Below are 15,444 nucleotides of genomic sequence, written 5' to 3' on the forward strand. Positions count from 1 at the left end.
CCTGTAAAAAGCCAGATGAACATAATCATTGAATCTTGAGATTATAGAAAAGTTGCCCTCCAAGTGATTGCATGGGATCACTGGAATTGGTGTTAGCTTATTTTTCTATGTCTCTCCTCTATCGTGGTGTTATCTTGACATTCACAGTCCCTGTTCTCTAAAGTAACTCTTCTCACTGTGTTTTAAAATGTTGAGGTATTTTTCTCAAGGAAAATGTAAGATTAGTTTTCTCTGGTTTCCATCCACAATATTTCCTTCAAATGATTAATGCATTGAGTGAGGAAAAATGAGGTTGGTCCAATCTGAAAAAAATGGGACCTTACATGTTAAGAAATTGTTCTCATGGTTCCAAGGATTGTCCCCATCTCACCCAAGGTATGGCAAGTATAAGAAAACTTGGTGTCTTAATAAGAAATCACCAAGGTTGTGTAGGACAACTCAACAAGGGTGTCTCGAGAGGGTAAGTGGTAAAGGAGCCTGTAAAAAACCAAAGCCTTGACTGTAGCTCTGCCACATCTTTTGTTATTTGAAGTGAGTTGTCTGCTCTGATAAAATTTTATCTGTTTAACAACAACAACAAAACCATATTGCTAGTGATTTTTAATATCTATTTAATTGTGAACTCCATATTTTCACTTTTTCTGTGCTGTCCAAGAAAATAGCTACTACTTTGTGACCAGAACCTCTATATATTCTCTACATTGTTTCCCTGAGAGGTGGTTGGTACACTAGAGGAAGCTCCTAATTTAGCATTCAGCCTCTGATAGTCATGTTAGATTCTTTATGGAATCCTAAGAGTGTCTACAATAATCTTGTTGTAGATGCTATTTTGGTACCTGAACTCAGTTTGTCAATTATAACTTCCTGCTTTGATGCCCATGACTCTTGCATTTTTCTGTTTGGAAGCCCTCTTCAAATTGAGGGAAACTGTCTCATCCTACACACATGGGGAATGGTCTAGGTACTACTCCAAATGATATGACTAACTTTGAAGGCCTCAAGGAAGGCCTCACCCTCTCTGGGGAGCAGAAAGTGTTGGGAATAGGGAATCTGGAAACAGTAGATGTGGAGAAGGTAGGGATGGTGAACTGGGATTGACATATAAAAGAAGCTTGTTTCTAATAATAATAATAATAAATCTATTTCACAAAAAAATATGCAGTCAGATGGAAAGAAATAGTTAATCCATCCTGGTTTTGGTACTCAGACCCAGAAAGAGAAATAAGATATGTACTGACTTATTAGTTGATATTAGAAGTAAAACAAAATATAAGCAGGCTACAATCCACAACTCCAGTTTAGTTAGGTAAAAGGGGAAAGCCTAAGAGGGAAACACATGGAGGCCCCAGAAAGGAAAATAGTTAAGTTCATCGAAAAATGGAATGGTATGTTTGAGGAAGGTATTGAAGTAAAGGAACCTGAGCCTTCAGGTAGAACTAGTTTATGGAGGTTTTGAGGGGGAGAACAATTTAAAATATATTGATAGAGAAAGCCATTAATGGTTTAGGAATAAACCTAGGGCTAGAGAAATTCTAAGTAATCCATAAAGATGACTTTAGCGAAGATCCTAGCAAAAGTATAGAGGTTGCCTTAATTGGCCATCCCCTTTAAACATATTAGTTACTTCCATAATTTGTCATCATAGAAGGTACATCCAGTAAATGATGGAAGCAGATGCAGTTATCCACTGCCAAGCACTGGGCTGAACTTTGGAGGGAAGAGTTGCACAAGTGGGGAGAGCATAATGGAGAAAACAATAGAGACAGCTGATGAACTAGCAAGTCTGTCAACTGAGTCTGAAGTAAAGTGTGGGTGAGAGCTCTGTGGCTTTATCTGTTGGAGAGAGCAGTTTTAGTGGAAGCAATACTTATCCTAGTACATAAACTGGAGTTTGGAGTCCATTCCCTCCTGTGGGATATCTTGCTCAGCCTTGATGAATGGGAGAAGCTTGGCCTTGTCACTATTTGGTATGCCAGACTTGTGTTGATTCCCCAAGGAAGACCTTATCAACAGAGAGGAGTGGATGACAGTGGGAAGGAGAGAGGTGGAGGTAAAAGGAGAGAGGGTTGGTATGTAAAAATGAAAAATACATTTTTACATTAATAAAGGAAGGTAGAGGGAGTATAATTCTTCTGAGTCCTACTCAGACCAGTCTTCCATAATGACAACATGTCTGAAATGAAAAGAAGCCAATCAAAAATAATTAACAATCAAACAAACAAAACAACTAATATCCAAATTAAAAGGTCTAAAGCAATGAGAAGTGGTTTTAACAATGAAGTTTCTATGGACTGTTTGAAAAATTTCAACATTTGGCCATTTCTCTCATGACTGATGATTACACAAACATAGACATTGAAAGATGATCTGAAGAAATTCCATCTACATGAAGATTTTAGTTTAAAAAAACTGCATTGCAGCCACATAATACAAAAAAGTTATTTCTTATTGGTATGTCAATATTCAATATGTATTTCAGAACCTTATTTCATCATCGGAGTTTGTACTCTAACACAATGCCACTTATATTTACATACAGGGGACCTTAATCAAATGTAGTAGATACTTTAGAAAACCATTTACCCATTAGGATCCCTAGTTTCTGCCTTCCTGGTTCTGGGAATCACAGGATAGTTCTGAGAGCAAGAATTTTAACTGTGTCCCTAGATTCCAACTCAGTTCCCATAATTCAAAGTAAGCAACTCAATAATCCAGCGATCTTAAAATCGCACGATATAACTTGTAAACCATTAAGGGGTTTTTTCAAATGTTTCACAAAGTCTCTCTGCCACCATGTAAATTAGTTAAATATAATTAGGTAAATCATACAATCGAAGAGCTCCTTTTTGTTTTACTTCCATGAATTTAGAGCAGTAGATCAACTCATTTTAAAATAGTTTTGTGAGGTCATATAGCCTCATCAATAAAATAACAACTTCCTAGTTTTCCCACATACAAATGAGTGTTGAATGGTGATCTAAGCAACTCCAGGAACTCACCATTTTAGGAGGCTTCAAACACTCATCTGTCAAATTTCACCACGTTTCTTCCACTAGACTCCCACTTCTCTTTCATGGCAAACTTGTCCTTGCAGTGCCAAGTTTTAAAAAAAAACTGCTCCATTACCAATTGAGAAATCATCTGATTATTGCTCTGCTTTTCGCGCTGCAACCGGGGAGTAAATATCTCCCAGAGATTTTGTAACTCCTGCTTTCCACAGGAGAAATTGTTCTTGGGTGGAATATTGAGATGCAAAACTGATGAGTTACAGATATCTTCTTTACACTGCACAGGAGAAGCCTGGGTTGGGATGAAGAACATGTTAGAGGCTCTTTGCTTCCATCATAATAAAAGTTTGAATGATTACATTCGCCTTTGCAGGACACTGATAGCACCTTCATCCAGGGGCAGGTGCTGGCCAATGCTATCAGACGCCAAGAATGGAAGTTGAAATCAACCCAGGGGGTAGGAACAGGGACATGTTTTGGCTGTGAGAAGGATGTACATTTCTTTAGGGAATGCCCTCAAAATAATATCACCTGTCCTAAGAGACCTTGACTATGTCCCCACTGTTGGTGAGGGCACCATTAGGCCAATGACTGTTATCCCAAAACTGATTCAGAGGGCAATACTCTTCCTCCCAATGCCAATTAGGGAAACTGGAGAAGGGCCCACCCTCAGCGCCACAGAACCAATATGTATGTGGCGATGACTCCTGCCCCAGCAGTGGTAGGATTTGCTTTCTCCCTCAAAGCAACCCCTTCACCTCTTAGACCTCCAAAGAGCCACTCCAGGGAGCGCAGGATTGGAACTTGGTCCCTCCACCCAAGCAATTCTAACATCTGAGATGTGGTTTCAGGCCCTCCCTACAGGGATATATGGGCTTTTGCCTCAAGGCACAGTTGGATTAATCTTGGGGAGCTCTAGTACTATCATTCGAGGCATTCATATACATCCAGGAGTTATATATCAGGATAGTGAAGGAGAGAATAAAATAATGTCATCAATGGCCCATGGAGTCGTTGCCATAGCAACCAGGGAATGAATTGCTCCACTGGTCCTCCTCTCTATGGCTCCACATGAAGTTCAAAATATCAGAGAGAAAAGGGTAAACCAAGGCTTTGGAAGCTCCAGTCAGGCGGCCTTTTGGGTCGCCACTATGACAGACCACCCCCAACTTACATTAAGAATAGAGGATAAGCCATTCAAGGGTATTTTGGATACCAAAGCAGATATTTACTTTCTCTCGGAGGAGTCCTGGCTCTCTACCTGGCCTAAGCAAGAGGGGCCCGCCAACTTCAGAGAATCAGGCATGCTATCCCACAAAAGAGCCTCAGAGTTATAAAATGGCAAGACTCTGAAAGTCATGCAGGATATTTTCAGCCCTATGTTTTGGCTGGCCTCCCTACTACTCTTTGGAGATGTGATCTTTTTAAAGAAATGGGAGTTGTCCTCACCACCCAAGGCTCCAATCCCATAAACAAGGTCCCCCAAGTGATGCAGAGGATGAGCTGGAACCAGGGAAAAGGATTAAGTAAATTAGAACAAGGAGAGGTTTGCCTTGTGGCATCCCTCCCCTTAGATACTCAGGTCCTGGGGGATATAAAAGGTTTCAAGCATTTTTAATGAGGGTCACTGTTGCACTGCCAGGCCCCCCTACCCGTAACATGGTTTTCTGAGGATCTGGTGTGGGTGGAACAGTGGTCCTCACCAGCAGAGAAGCTTCAGGGGTCTCACCAACTAGTTCAAGAACAATTGGAGCCCGGACATGTGATCCCCTCCACATCCCCTGGAATACCCCTATATTTGTGATTAAAAAGGCTTCAGGAAAATGGAGACTGCTCCAGGATTTGAGGGCCATTAATGCAACAATGTAGCCTATGGGAGCCCTTCATCCTGCCTTACCCTCACCCGTGGCTATCCGTAGAACTTAGCATTTAATTGTTATTGATTTAAAGGATTGCTTCTTTTCCATTCTGCTGCATTCCAGAGATAGCCCCAGGTTTACATTTAGCCTTCCTTCCATTATTTTTTGGGAACCTGCCCTTCATTTTCAATGGGTGGTGCTCCCCCAAGGAATGTGTCACAGTCCTACAATATGCCAGGCTTATGTAGCTGCCTGCCTGGATCCTATCAGGTGCAAGGTTTCTCATCTTTGCATTATCCTTTATATAGATGATATTCTACTGGCTGCGCCTACTGAGGAGAGGTGTCTTAAGGCATTTTATAAATTAGAGGAGCTACTGGAAGCCCACAGCTATAATTTGGCACCAGAAAAGTTTCAAAAGAAACATCCTCAAAACAATCTAGACCATCAGATCCAACAGACCCACCTCCGGCCTCAAAGGCTCCAAATTGATTGTTCAAATTTAAAGACTCTACATAATTGGCAAAGGTTTTGGGGTGATGTTCAATGGATCCACCCCTCTCTTTCCCTTAAAACAGGAGAGCTTAGACCCCTTTATGATATTATTCCTGGTGATCCAGGTCCAACCTCTCCCAGACAAATTACCCCGGAAGCCAAGGAAGTCATACAATTGCTATTGATGAGCATTGAAGAAGCCCATCTTTGGCACCTAGATTATGGACAACCCCTTATTGTGGTTGTACTTTCCTCCAGTTTATCACCCACCTCTGTTTTTTGGCAAAATGGCCCTATATATTAGATCCACATGTCAGCCTCCCCTAAGAAGGTTGTGTACCCCTATTATGATTTGATATTACAATTGTTATGGAAAGCACATAAATTTAGCACCCAAACCTTTGGAAAGCCTTCTGACAAGATCATTCTCCACTATGATAAGGAAGAGGATGAATATTTCCAGACCTCTCAGGATGGATGGACACTTTTTATCACATCTACGGGAGACAAATTTGATAACCACTACCCAAATAGCCCCTTGCTGTCCTCTTTTAGGCAGCACCCTGTAATATTTCCCAAGATTGTAAAGGACGCCCCCTGCAAGGGGGTGCACTCATTATTTACAGTATTTACCCTCTAAGGGTTGTGCAGTGACGGTTTCTTCCCAAGTAAAAATGAAATTGTCTACGGGACAAGTATCTGCACAAGTTGCCAAATTGCTTGCTTGCCTAATGGCCTTCAAGTTGTTTGATAAAGAACCTTTTAATTTTTATACTGATAACATTTATGTTACTAATATTGTAAAGCCATTAGAGACTTCTCCAAATGTTCTTCCCACATCTGAAGTTCATTCTCTTCTAGTTAAGCTTCAACATCTCATTTGGCAGCACATACACCCTGTATTGTAGGGTACATACGTGCACATACAGGCTTCCCAGGACCCCTTGCCCAGGGCAATCAGCTTGCTGATTTCTTAACTCCACCCCCAATAGTCATGTTTACAGAGGAGCAACACACTCACCAGCTTCATGAGCAGTACACCTAAATGCACGCTCACTTAATTTTCATACCAGCTGCTCCATACCTGTTGCTCAGATTACTTCTCAAAGCCATGATTGTGCCCCTTATCATAATTCCCCCAATGAGGGGGTGAATCTCTGGGTCTAAGGGCAAACAATCTTTGGCAAATGGATGTAATCCACCTGCCTCAAGCAGGAAAATTAAAATATGAATGTTTCTGTGGATACATATTCTAAGGTGGTTTTTGTGTCTCTACATTCAGGAGAAAGGATTAAAGATGTCATCCTTCATTTTTTACAGGCCTTTGCCTATATTGGTGTTCCTGATATCTTAAAAACAGATAATGGCCTCACATATGCTAGTTATCATTTCAAAGCCTTCTGCAAGGTGCACCATATTGATCATTCATTTGGAATCCCACATAACCCTACATGACAAGTCATCGTGGAATGCACTCATGCCACCCTTAAACAATATTTTTATAAAATTAAAAAGGGGGAATATATGGTCTCCCCCAATTCTCAATTATCTACCATACTTTACATTTAAAAATTTTTTACTGTAGATAAAAATAATTTGTCTGCAATGGAGAGACATTGGAACAAACCCTCTCAATCACTGGGATGGGTTAGATGGAAAGACCTGATTACAGGAAAATGGCAGCCTCCCACTCCCCTGTGTGCTAGGGTTAGAGTTGCTGTTTGTGTTTTTCCTACAGGAAGTGAAAAGTCCATCTAGGTCCCTGAATGGTGTGTCCCTCGTGTGGACCTTGACTCTGCTCATCTCCCTGGCCCTGTTCAAGACAACCCAGACATCACTGAGTGGATAAGCAAGGGTAATATGGGCCCTTGTGAGGAATCCACCCATTCTGATGCTGGTCAGGCAGAGTAGCTGCCCGTTCCCTGCGTTTTTCAGCACCAATATCACATTGTGGATGGCAGCATCCATCATACAGTTCAAACAGAGACCACTATATAATTTGAAACTTTTGCTAAAAGGTAGCTCATGCTTTAGGCATATCCAGATTAATAGTGAATTGCCATCGAGCACCTCCTTTAAAGGTCACTGTGTGGTACTGAGTAATTCCTCCATTGTTGATTTCCCCCCAATAGTATTAATACTAAAATCCTGGGATTAAGAAATATCCTATATCCCATTAATCAACAGAGAAATAATTCAGCCCAAAGCCCCCCTAAGCCATCCCCTTGTGCTGGCAGAGAGGGAGGGATTATTCACTTTCTTCCCCCTTGCTTTGGGGAGAATTCATTACTCAAGAGCCCTGGATATTTAAAGGACAATGTTCTCTATGGTCAGACACTGACCACCATTTAAGAATGCCTCTGACTGAGGAGAAGAACAGGGGTAGCCCCCATCTTCTCCAGGATGTATTTATGTGGACCTGGGCCTGCACCAATGCCCACCCATTTTATGATGCAGCAAGGCCTTGCCTTTAATGCAATAGCCAGCTGGAACACCTCCAAGTATTCGAGATATCACTAAAGATTAATTTTAGTAAGGCTTGTGTGCTATCTACCTTTTTTTGTTACATGGAATGGGACAAAGGAGGGGGCAGAATCTCTCAATTGTTCTTTTAGCTCATGTGTCCTGAGTAACTGCTGGCCTCCTGAGACTGACAATGCCCTGATCATCCGAATCCCCTTCCTAGCTCCCATTGTAGTGGAAGACCACCATACCAGGGAAGAAATTATGTTGTATAGGACCAGAAGATATTTCGGGATCACCATTGCTATTGTTGCTGCTATTGCCATCTCAGTCACCATGGCGGCCATTGCAGGTATTGCTGTTGCTCAGTCTGCTTCCAATGCAGAGACTGTTAATAACCTTGCTGGCAGAGTCAGTGAGGCCCTGGCCATGCAGAATACCCTAAATTCCCATATTCAGTTTGGTTTAAAAATGTTTCTATGGGAGTGTCCAGATTGAATGCATATTTGTCTGGACACTGGAAAGATTCTTTTGTAAATTTTACAAATGTTTTGGCTCACCAGATTGTAGAAATTAATAAAACGAGGGTTGTTCCACTGTCAGGAGAGGGGTGGTGGAATGCCATGACCCAGTGAGGGGGTTGGGTGCAGCAATGGGGAGGCGCTATGTCCTTTGCCATTATGGGAGTACTTCTGGCCGGTCTAGGGTTATTTGCACTATGCAAAGTCCAGGGGACCTTCGACAAGTCCTACTTAGCCTTACCCATGGTTCTCTCGATAACTATGAGGGTTGGCTAGAGATGCTTAACAAGAGATGACGAGCAACCCATGGGACACAGACCCACCTAAGACAGGAGATCAGGGCTCTCCAATGATAGGTAAAGGGCAGGAAAGCCTATGTGACCTAAGACAGGGACCCCTCATATAAAACAATAAGGGGGAATTGTGGGAAAAAGGTGACCCTGACAGAAACACAACTCCCCAATGCCATTGCAAAACATGTTTACTGGAGCACAATGTTGTTTCCCTCCAAGAACTCTGTGATTGTGCCCTGAACCCTGGCTGGAGACTAACTGCCTCTTTCTGAGCTCCCCCTCACTCTTCTAGTGCTAGGGTATAAAACCAGCCAAGGAAAATATAAAGAGCCTTCTGACGACTAAGCAAGCTCTCTGTGTTGTTAATCCCGACACCCTCTGCAGATACTCGGTTTCAGGCCATGCAGGCTCAGCAATATGTTGATTGTAGAGGTAGTAAAATATTACTTTGTAAATATGTTTTCGTTAAAATTCATGAAATGAGGTCTTTGGGAGTAGAATTATTAGTTCCTCTGTGAGCAGTATTGTGTGTACTTGTTCAGTGCTCTGGAGGAAGCACAAAGAGGCAGTGAGGTAGTGTTTTGTTTTTTAGTTTTTTTTTTTGAGAGAGGGTTTCTCTATGTAGCTTTGGAGCCTATCCTGGCACTGGCTCTGGAGAGCAGGCTGGCCTCGTACTCACAGAGATCCACCTGCCTCTACCTTGGATTAAAGGCGTGTGCCACCAATTCCTGGCTAAGGTAGTGTTTTTATGTGGGAACATTTCATATGCGATTTCTATATATTTGCATTTTGTTTTGCTGTGTTTATACTGTTATAATGGACATATGTCAGCTTCTACTCTCCAAATATTAAAGTGTTTGCTATTGTATGACAAAATTACCACATTGTGTACACTTAAAATGTATAGGAAAGATTGCTTTATAAATGATTTGGGGATATGAATTTGTTCAGGAATTTCTAAGCATTGCATACGCCTACATTTGTCAACTGGTTTGAAGGCAGAGAGAAAACAGAAAAGAAGAAAGTGGGTCAAAGCCCAGATGGTTACTTTTAGAAGATACCTCAGATAATAACCATTGCCTTACATAGTTTTATTTACTAGTGCAGTGTGAACAGCAGATAAGTTTACATTTAAAAGTAGAAGTAGTAGAATAAGACTTCTTGTAAATAGTTTTGAAAAACTGGAGATACTATGTTTAGAAATAGAATTGCTAACCCATTTATGAGAACAGTACTAGCTGTACTTGTTCAATGGTTTGCGGAGGTGGTGGGGGGTGGAAGAAACGGCAGAAAGGTACCATTGGTGTGCTAGATAATTTTAGTTTACCCATCACCCCATGTATACATTTTATTTAACTTTGCTATACTGTATATACTGTACATACTGGGCAAAGGAGCTCTTATTTTAGTTTCTAGGTATTAAAGTGGTTGCCAGTATATGGCAAAAGTAGAGTCAGTGAACAAGCACATTCTATATACTCTGTATAAAAAGTCATCGCAAGGTTGTCTTCTGAAAGGAGTTGTGAAAGTAGCATCCAAGTGTCAGGTCACGTGTTACAAGGGAGGGGCAGGAGAATATGGAAGTGGGAGACAATAATACTCAGCAGAAGACACTTTGAGATCTCCCATTGTTACATGTGTGTGGTTTCCACACTACTCTGTATATAGGGGACACATTTATGTCCTCATCTGAAACATCTAGTTTTTCCAGATGTTTAGAAATGCAAAAGTATGTTAAAGGCAGACATACTGAATAATACATGTTGTAGATTATTCTGTTAAAACTCATGGCTAAGTGCTGTCTTTTGGAAATTGAATGCTAAAATTACTTCTGAGCAATATAGACTTGTGTTGGTTTGGGAGGGAGTAAGAAGAAAGTGTTATGAAAGTCCTAATACTAACTTAAGTTTTGATAATGAAGATTAGCCATTGTCCCTTTTATCTATGCATCTTATTTTTTGAAATCTGTGGTGAATACAGAAGAAAAAATAAGTCCAAATATGCAGCACTTAATCTTCCTAGATGGTAGAGAGGCTGCCAGTGTGTGACAAAGTAGAGTTAGTGAAAAGACATGTTTTAAAGTTGTGTTAAATTTCATGGGAAAAAACTCAAATCCACTTAGGATATGAAATTGTTAGTATGTCCACCAAAAAACATAACAGATACATAAACGGGGTTGAGATATGAGAGAGGTTCTACACCAGAATGTTGCTATACAGATATATGTGCAGTTAATTAATTGCACTGCATTGTACATATGCTGGGGAAACAGAATTGTTGTTGGAAACATCTAGTCTTTAAATGTTTAAGTGCATAAAAGATTTGATGTGGTAATGCATGCCTTTAATCCTAGGTTGAGGCAGGTGTGTCTTGTGAGTTGCAGGCCAGCCAGGGCTACATAGACTTTGTCTCAAAACAGTAAGAAAATGTGCAAAATGGAATGGTGTGATAGCCCAGCAGATAAAGGGGCTTGGAAATCAGCTGGTGACCTGAGTTTGCTTTCCAGGAAACACTTGATGAAAGGAGAAAAGTGACTGACAAATTGTCTTATAGCTTCCATACAAGTACAGTGGCATGCATGTGCCCACAAATGGTAATTAATAAATGTAAAAAAATGCACATGGTAAAATTGAGGGTTAATGACTTTTAAAGATTATTGTTTCATAGGAATAGTTATGGGGGTTTGGAATTGTTAAACTTAATTTTGAGCAGATACCAGGTGTAGGTGAATAGGGGAAAGAATAGCGTAGGGTAAGGCACTGTGCCTGTTTCTTGGTTCCACCAGCCTAGCCACTGTTCTGGTGTGCATTTCAGTTAATGTTGAATGCTGCCAAGTATTAGAGGATGAGTCCCAGTGCCCAAAGGAAGGGCTGTCTTCTGGGGTTTACCTTCATAATACTGGCAGTAGAATCATCCTGGACTGGAGTTGTGCAGAGAAGAGGATGAATGAAGGAAGAGCTCTTTGCTAGGACCACCACAACTAGAATACAGTTAGAGCTGTACCCAGGGATCCATATGAGCAGATACTTGTGTTTCTTGTTTATAAAGGTCATCCCACAACATCTGAGCTTCATGAAGGTCCTGAAGCTGAGCATATCATAGGTTGACAGAAAAGGTGCCTCTTGAATTGTTAAGCCATGTCTGGACAGTTTGAGTTAATTTATATTGCTACGCAGACTGGACAGGCAGAGAGAGTTTCATAGGGGAAGATCTGTGGCACTTATGTCTCTGAGGCTGACCAGAGGGAGGGAAAAAGCAATAATTAAGTCCTGGATTCCAATGTAATTCTCTATTAATCCTGGATAATTAAAGAAATGTGCAACTTTGCTCATTGGCAGGACAGTGTGATGTTCCAAGGCTGGGATTAACTGTAATTTTTCATTATTCTATCTTATTGGTTACTGAGGAAATGATTTGTGACCATGAAAATATTACTCCCATGTTTTCAATATTTTTCCTCTGCAAGGAGATGATTATCTAGATAGAACAGAGAGGAATGGAGATAGAAAGCTATGTGTTGAGAGAGACATATGCAAGAGAGGACAGGAGATGTGTACAGAGAAATCAAGAGACCTGTGTATAGAGACCCATGAAAGGGATGAGATGAGAGAGGGGTAGGGGAGATGTAGCAGAGTGTGTAGGAAAAGTTTGAGAGAGGAGAGAAGTGTGGAAGATGTCAAAAGAACTGAAAGAAAAGTATGAACTGATGTAGCTAAGTGTGTAGAGAGATATAACAGATGTAGTGTATAAAAGAGAGACATGTATGTAAGAGAGATATATGTGAGGAAAGAGATGTGGCTGTGTGGTGAAAGCTGTACATTTATGGAGACAAGAAATGTTAATCTGTATAGAAAAGAGATGTGACTGTGTGCAGAAATTCATGGCTATTCAGGAGAGAGATATCTATACATTAAGAAAGATTGGCAATTGTAGGTAAACAATGTAACTCTGTGGAGACAGAGATTTTTCAGATTGAGGTTTTTCAAATGAAATATAACAAAAAGTTTCCTTCAGAAAACGTGTGTTTCCTCATTTTCACCTCAGGTAGAAAAGGCTAGCCCTAGAAGCATTTGTGGATTTTTTCCCATCCCCTGGAATTGGTCTTGGAGCAGACTCTCTCTCAGGCCACTAGGATTCAGGTAATTTCATTTTGTTGCTCTATATGACACATAATAAGATGACTAAACTCTAGGAAGAGGCCTTCAGTCTTATTTGCAGACATATCCTCTAGCCCACTGAATCTTTATGGACTTTTTCACTTTTCTTTGATTATTTTGTTCTTGAGTAAGTACTGGGAAAGATGTTTCAAGTCCCATAAAATGACCTTTCACTTCTGTATATGTGTCAGAACATCCAATTTGTAAGGATGCTGTTCAACAAGAAGGATATCTACCTAAAAGTAGGAAGGGTAGTATGCTACCTAGAAAATTAAAGAAGCATTCCTGAAGGAAGGCATAAATGATTCTTAAGAAATATCCTGGGTGGTGGTGGTGCATGATTTTAATCCCTGCACATGGCAAGAAGAGGCAGACTGATCTCTGTGAGTTTGAGGATAGCCTGGGCTACAGAGAGTGTTCCAGGACAGCTAGGGATTTACAGAGAAATTCTGTCACACATCTCTCTGTCTCTTCCTTTTCCTCTCCCTCTTCTTCTCCCTCTGCCTCTTCCTCTCCCTCCCTTGCCCCCCTCTCTCTCACACACACACAAACTCACACACACATACAAAATATTCAACTAACAATATAAACAACAATAGGCTACCTTTAATGCCCTCCCATGAAAATGAGATTGATGACTAACTTATATGCCATCATATAGCCTTCATCCAGCAGCCAATGGAAGTCGAAGAGACACAGACAGCTAAATGCTTAACTGAAGTGGAATCCAGTTGCATAGAATGAGGAGTAATGAGCAAAGGGGTGAAGACCAGACTGGTAAAACACACAGAAACAGCTGATCTGTACAAGGGAGAGGACATGGACCCCAGGCTGGTAGCTGGGAAACCATCATGGGACTTATGCATACACCAGGAATGTGCGTCTCAGTGAAGAGACCTTGGAAATCTATGGGGCCCTCTTGTAGTAGATAAAAACATTTCCCTAGCATATGAATGGATTTTGGGAGCCCATTCCATATAGAGGGACACTCCCATCGACTTGACACATGGGGGAGGATCTATGCTCTATTCCAAAGCATATGACAGACTCTAAAGACCCCCTATGTAAGGCCTCACCCTCCCTGGGGAGCAGAAAGTGTATGAGATGGGTACTGTATTAGTGGGGGGAGGCACAGGGGAGGAAGTGAGGAAGAGGAAACTGGATTGAAATTTTAAAAAATCTTGTTGCAATTTAAATAAAAAAGGAATTTACCAGTAATCTAACATCCCCAAATTTTTCAAATGTTACTAATCTTCTAAATGTGCAAGGAGACCATATGAAAATTATAAATGACAGGGCAAGCATCATGTGTCTCAATTTTGCTGGAATTTAGTTAAGCAGCTGTAATGGCTTAATGGCATTTGCAATTGCCTTCAAATATTCCTGAACCAGTACTGTGGAAGAAGTATAGTAAAAACTACTTAAATTGTCTTTTCTGAAGTAATCATCTAGCATGCTTCATTTATACACAATAAAAATTATTTTTTTCCTGGATATACAAATCATGGTGCAGAATGAATGAATTGCAGAATTTTCTATTTTAGACATAGATTGTGTATTCTATCCATGATTACAGTGCACTTTACCATTAAGATGAATTAAATTGCTATCAAGTTTAAAAACCGAGATGAAAATGTAACATGTACATGCACAAAGCATGAGATCAGACATTGAAGAACATCAATTTCTGGGTTAGATGAGTCATTTTTCCAGTTATGAAAAATAATTTCAACTCATTTGCTAGTCTGGTGACTACTCTGGTACTTAATAGCACTTATTCTAAGAATATGTGGAATTGCCAATGGTTATTCTTCATTTCTGCCTAGAAAATTTTATTTTGGAAGTCCTACTCTCAGACTAATTATTATTTAATAATAAAGTAATTCTCTTTCTTAATGAGAAATTGTGAATACAATTCATTTCAAACACTCAAGAAACTAATTTAATTTTCCATAGGGACTATAGGGCTATTTTTTCCTGTCCAGTATATCTCCAGTGACAGAAATATGTGGTGTGGTTTAAGAATGAAGAAAATTAGGCCAGGTCACCGGGGCTCATCTCAGTGTTTCAGAATCTATATCCTTCACCTGTTGAGGCCTACATATCTGAAAGAAAAATATTCTGGATAGTTTTTAAATATACAATCAACATCCTCACACAAATACAGGTGGCCTTGTAATGTTCATAGCCTCAGTCAATGAAGGTAAGTGAGTTTTCAGTTAGTTTACATTTTACTGTGTCTCAGTGTCTTGTCTTAGACCTAACTCTGCCCATGTAAACAGCTGATGTTCACTCACACACCCATTCAGGCCTTCACATAATCAGGCCTTCTTTTTCCCATATCTGCTTCTAATGACTCAATCTGTTACACTTCTCATAAAACCATTTGTTCTGTATTTTCAGATAATGTTTTCTGGCAACTTTTTTATTGCAAATCCTGACACTTATTACCCTACACTAGTATAAGCTGAATGTTCACCATTCCAAGTCAGCAGTAATTCACCAAAAGTTATATTGTACTTATTGATAATTGAGAAAAAGGGAATAAACATTAGGTTCAAAACAATCTTTATTACATTATAAAAATGTTAGTTATATGAAAGAGATTATAAATAAAAGTTCAATATTCTGTTACATAAAACATACAG

The 15,444-nt window shown here is 40.2% G+C and overlaps 1 pseudogene; it reads left to right on the plus strand.

Moving 5' to 3' along the window:
- Window positions 1–7,211, plus strand: part of LOC118239320 — a 38,236-nt pseudogene extending 31,025 nt beyond the window's left edge.
- Window positions 7,212–15,444: the final 8,233 nt, after the last annotated feature.

Source organism: Cricetulus griseus, chromosome 9, assembly GCF_003668045.3.
Source record: "Cricetulus griseus strain 17A/GY chromosome 9, alternate assembly CriGri-PICRH-1.0, whole genome shotgun sequence".
Taxonomy (NCBI): domain Eukaryota; kingdom Metazoa; phylum Chordata; class Mammalia; order Rodentia; family Cricetidae; genus Cricetulus; species Cricetulus griseus.